The sequence below is a fragment of the Oncorhynchus tshawytscha genome, linkage group LG26 (assembly GCF_018296145.1).
Source record: "Oncorhynchus tshawytscha isolate Ot180627B linkage group LG26, Otsh_v2.0, whole genome shotgun sequence".
Classification (NCBI taxonomy): domain Eukaryota; kingdom Metazoa; phylum Chordata; class Actinopteri; order Salmoniformes; family Salmonidae; genus Oncorhynchus; species Oncorhynchus tshawytscha.
In genome coordinates, this window is record NC_056454.1 from 51,359,620 (window position 1) to 51,365,554 (window position 5,935).

Genomic DNA, 5,935 nt, shown 5'->3' on the forward strand with positions numbered 1-5,935 from the left:
CCTCCATAGACTGCTACAGTATAATCAGTCATCATAGACCTCCATAGACTGCTACAGTATAATCAGTCATCATAGACCTCCATAGACTGCTACAGTATAATGAGTCATCATAGACTTCCATAGACTGCTACAGTATAATCAGTCATCATAGACCTCCATAGACTGCTACAGTATAATCAGTCATCATAGACTTCCATAGACTGCTACAGTATAATCAGTCATCATAGACTTCCATAGACTGCTACAGTATAATCAGTCATCAAAGACTGCTACAGTATAATCAGTCATCATAGACTTCCATAGACTGCTACAGTATAATCAGTCATCAAAGACTGCTACAGTATAATCAGTCATCATAGACTTCCATAGACTGCTACAGTATAATCAGTCATCATAGACCTCCATAGGCTGCTACAGTATAATCAGTCATCATAGACCTCCATAGACTGCTACAGTATAACCAGTCATCATAGACCTCCATAGACTGCTACAGTATAATCAGTCATCATAGACTTCCATAGACTGCTGCAGTATAATCAGTCATCAAAGACTGCTACAGTATAATCAGTCATCATAGACCTCCATAGACCTCCATAGACTGCTACAGTATAATCAGTCATCATAGACCTCCATAGACTGCTACAGTATAATCAGTCATCATAGACCTCCATAGACTGCTGCAGTATAATCAGTCATCATAGACCTCCATAGACTGCTGCAGTATAATCAGTCATCAAAGACCTCCATAGGCTGCTACAGTATAATCAGTCATCATAGACCTCCATAGACTGCTACAGTATAATCAGTCATCATAGACCTCCATAGACTGCTACAGTATAATCAGTCATCATAGACCTCCATAGGCTGCTACAGTATAATCAGTCATCATAGACCTCCATAGAATGCTGCAGTATAATCAGTCATCAAAGACCTCCATAGACTGCTGCAGTATAATCAGTCATCATAGACCTCCATAGGCTGCTACAGTATAATCAGTCATCATAGACCTCCATAGACTGCTACAGTATAATCAGTCATCATAGACCTCCATAGACTGCTGCAGTATAATCAGTCATCATAGACCTCCATAGACTGCTACAGTATAACCAGTCATCAGACTGCTACAGTATAATCAGTCATCATAGACCTCCATAGACTGCTGCAGTATAATCAGTCATCAAAGACTGCTACAGTATAATCAGTCATCATAGACTTCCATAGGCTGCTACAGTATAATCAGTCATCATAGACCTCCATAGGCTGCTACAGTATAATCAGTCATCATAGACCTCCATAGACTGCTGCAGTATAATCAGTCATCAAAGACTGCTACAGTATAATCAGTCATCATAGACCTCCATAGACTGCTGCAGTATAATCAGTCATCATAGACCTCCATAGACTGCTGCAGTATAATCAGTCATCAAAGACTGCTACAGTATAATCAGTCATCATAGACCTCCATAGACTGCTGCAGTATAATCAGTCATCATAGACCTCCATAGGCTGCTACAGTATAATCAGTCATCATAGACCTCCATAGACTGCTACAGTAAAATCAGTCATCATAGACTGCTACAGTATAATCAGTCATCATAGACTGCTACAGTATAATCAGTCATTATAGACTTCCATAGACTGCTGCAGTATAATCAGTCATCATAGGCTGCTACAGTATAATCAGTCATCATAGACCTCCATAGACTGCTGCAGTATAATCAGTCAAACATTATTTTAACATTATTTTAACATTTCTACAAACTTCAAAGTGTTTTCTTTCCAATGGTATCAATGATATGCATATCCTGGCTTCAGGACCTGAGCAACAGGCAGTTTCCTTTGGGCACGTCATTCAGACAGGAAGTGGAGAAAAAAGGGACTTAGCTTCTGTCTGCGCCCAGCAGGTAACACATCAGGATACTCAAAATGGCAGGTGAAGTGCCCTCACAAAGTACAGGCATAGAGGGCTGAAAAACACATTATGGCTGACCTCCCCTGTTTAAACAAACGTTGCAAGGCCACCCAAACGGACACAACTAGGACTTTAGCTTTACGGGAGGCATAGAAGAAACGTCACACAACAAATACTGTTATACTTCCCTTCTGCTAGTTGATGCATATGAATAATAAGTGACTGGTGAATTAGTCCAATCAGGGCTGTCGTGGTGCAAAATACTGGCAACTTTCCCAAAATACACGTTTTCCCCCAAAAAACCTGATTGGAAGATTCCCGGGATCGGGAGGGAAGAAGCAGGAAATCCAGAATACTCTAACCAGGATAAGAAATGAGTTGTAAATACAATCTGCCAGGATTTCTTTGGGAAACTGAATGGAATATATATATATATATATATATATATATATATATATATATATATATATATAGTCTCTAACTCAAGCTGTGGTCACTGCGCCAGGTCAGCGTCCAGGCAGCTTTTCTCTTTTAACTTTGACAACGGGGACCCTTAGTGGACACTGAATGAACTGAACGTTTGTTGCCGTTGGATGTGTTGTAGGTTACCCATAGCCACTAGATGGCACTAGATTCCAACAGAGACATGTATTTAGAGAGTAAAGGCCGATGCAGTTTCAGTATTATGATTCATTTACATCACACTTCAACAGTCTTTGGCGGCCATGTTACCCCCACATTGACATAACATGGAGAATATTTAAACCATGATATGTCACTGAAATGTCTACAATTACAACAATATAAACCTTAAAACTCTAAATATATTGCTGTGGTTTCAAGGTGTGTTAGTCATATGTACAGGATACACCTGGTAGTACACAGAGCTGGACAGAGGCAGCCATGTTCTTCCATCATCCAATTTGTGGCTTTTAGGCATGGGTATGGGCCGAGTTCAGAGCTGTGTGAACGGTGGTATAACTAAGTTATAAGTATGTATCGAAGTCGAAGGGGCAGTCTGAAGTTGGAACAATAGCAAAGCATACTCACTCTGTTTCGGTAAAAAGAGATGGAACTTAATCATTGTAATCTCAAATTCATAGACAGAGCTATGCGTGTAAGGACTGACCACCCAGTGTATCCAAATAATAGCATTAACCCTATTATGAGGCTATACCGTGTTTGTTTACATTTATTTTGTTTACAAACATCGGGGTAAAACAAGCTTATATTTTGGGGGTTTTGATGGGTCTGTGACAGTTGAAGCTTGTATGGTATATTCTTCTAGAATCAACGGGTGCATATCATTCATTCAATTTAGTCAATAACTAAAAAATGGATGTGGCAACAATAGACTGCCTCTTTAGCGAGCGTCTGCAACTCTGTATGACGAACCATAAAACAGGCAAAGAGCGTCAATACAGGACTAAGATCGAATCGTACTACACCGGCTCCGACGCTCGTCGGATGTGGCAGGGCTTGCAAACTATCACAGACTACAAAGGGAAGCACAGTCGAGAGCTTCCCAGTGACACAAGCCTACCAGACAAGCTAAATAACTTCTATGCTCGCTTCGAGGCAAGTAACACTGAAACATGCATGAGAGCACCAGCTGTTCCAGACGACTGTGTGATTACGCTCTCCGCAGCCGATGTGAGTAAAACCTTTAAACAGGTCAACATTCACAAAGCCGCATGGCCAGACGGATTACCAGGACGTGTACTCCGAGCATGCGCTGACCAACTGGCGAGTGACTTCACTGATATTTTCAACCTCTCCCTGTCTGAGTCTGTAATACCAACATGTTTCAAGCAGACCACCATAGCCCCTGTGCCCAAGAACACTAACGTAACCTGCCTAAATGACTAACGACCTGTAGCACTCACGTCTGTAGCCATGAAATGCTTTGAAAGGCTGGTAATGGTTCATATCAACACCATTATCCCAGACACCCTAGACCCACTCCAATTTGCATACCGCACCTACAGATACACAGATGATGCAATCTCTATTGCACTCCACACTGCCCTTTCCCACCTGGACAAAAGGAACACCTATGTGAGAATGCTATTCATTGACTACAGCTCAGCATTCAACACCATAGTGCCCTCAAAGCTCATCACTGAGCTAAGGACCCTGGGACTAAACACCTCCCTCTGCAACTGGATCCTGGACTTACTGACGAGCCGCCACCAGGTGGTGAGGGTAGGTAACAACACATCCGCCACGCTGATCCTCAACACTGGAGCCTTTCAGGGGTGCGTGCTTAGTCCCCTCCTGTACTCACTGTTCACCCACGACTGCGTGGCCAGGCATGACTCCAACACCATCATTAAGTTTGCAGACGACACAACAGTGATCACTGATCACCAACAACGATGAGACAGCCTATAGGGAGGAGGTCAGAGACCTGTGGTTGACCACAACCTCTCCTCAACATGATAAAGACAAAGGAGATGATTGTGGACTACAGGAAAAGGAGGACCGAGCACGCCCCCATTCTCATCGGTGGGACTGTAGTGGAGCAGTTAGAGAGCTTCAAGTTCCTTGGCGTCCACATCACCAACAAACTAACATGGCCCAAGCACACCAAAACAGTCGTGAAGAGGGTACGACAAAAAACAATTCCCCCTCAGGAGACTGAAAATATGTGGCATGGGTCCTCAGATCCTCAAAAAGTTCTACAGCTGCACCATCGAGAGCATCCTGACGGGTTGCATCACTGTCTGGTACGGCAACTGCTCGGCCTCCGACCGCAAGGCACTACAGAGGGTAGTGCGTACGGCCCAGTACATCACTGGGGCCAAGCTTCCTGCCATCCAGGACTTCTATACCAGGCGGTGTCAGAGGAAGGCCCTAACAATTGTCAAAGGCTCCAGCCACCCTAGTCATAGACTGTTCCCTCTGCTACCGCGCGGCAAGCGGTACCGGAGCACCAAGTCTAGGTCCAATAGGATTCTAAACAGCTTCTACCCCCAATCCATAACACTGCTGAACATCTAATCAAACTATTTGCATTGTCTCGACACCTCGACACCGGTGCCCCCCGCACATTGACACATTGATTTTGTACCGGTACCCCCTGTATATAGCCCCTCCCTTTAATTATTACTTATTCTTATCTCTTACTTTTTTAGGGATTTTCTTAAAACATTATTGGTTAAGGGCTTGTAAGTAAGCATTTCACTGTAAGGTCTACCTAGACCTGTTGTATTCAGCATTTCACTGTAAGGTCTACTACACCTGTTGTATTCAGCATTTCACTGTGAGGTCTACTACACCTGTTGTATTCAGCATTTCACTGTGAGGTCTACTACACCTGTTGTATTCAGCATTTCACTGTGAGGTCTACTACACCTGTTGTATTCAGCATTTCACTGTGAGGTCTACTACACCTGTTGTATTCAGCATTTCACTGTAAGGTCTACTACACCTGTTGTATTCAGCATTTCACTGTAAGGTCTACTACACCTGTTGTATTCAGCATTTCACTGTGAGGTCTACTACACCTGATGTATTCGGGGCATGTGACAAATAACATGTGATTTGACGATGTCTTCCCAGTGAACAACCTGTGGAAAACATACAGACTTAAAGTTATTTTTTTAAGATACAGTAGATATTGTTTAAAAGCATATTGGTTTATTTCATAATCAATAGGACTATATTTTTTATGTGAATCACCCTTTCCAGTATTGACTCCTGCTCAGCATTCTTTGGAACAAAAGTGGACGCGCCGTGCGTCTATGATGCGCTCTTCCTGCCGTTGACAGCCAGGTAGCCTCTTATCCCTATCCTCATGCTGCACCGGGTTCCTTTAGAGCCCCCCCCTTCCCCTCCCTCCTCTAACGCCCACTCTCCCCTTTGTTTACCGGCGTGTCAGAGCCTGTGGGATGGAGTTACTGTTGCACAGTACTCTCCATCAGGCCGCCGCTCTGAGCCCTTTGAAGTCCTCATTTAACGTAGAGAGCTGCATCTCTCACATTTGACAAGACAGTTGGGAGCCGTCGAGTAAGCGCCTAC

The 5,935-nt window shown here is 43.5% G+C and overlaps 1 protein-coding gene across 1 annotated transcript in view; it reads left to right on the plus strand.

Moving 5' to 3' along the window:
* The first annotated feature begins 5,853 nt into the window (after window positions 1–5,853).
* Window positions 5,854–5,935, plus strand: part of si:ch211-67e16.11 — a 23,872-nt gene continuing 23,790 nt past the window's right edge. The window contains exon 1 of the mRNA XM_042306384.1: window positions 5,854–5,935. This exon is cut by the window's right edge and continues 640 nt beyond it. The gene's annotated coding sequence lies outside the window, so the exon portion shown is untranslated.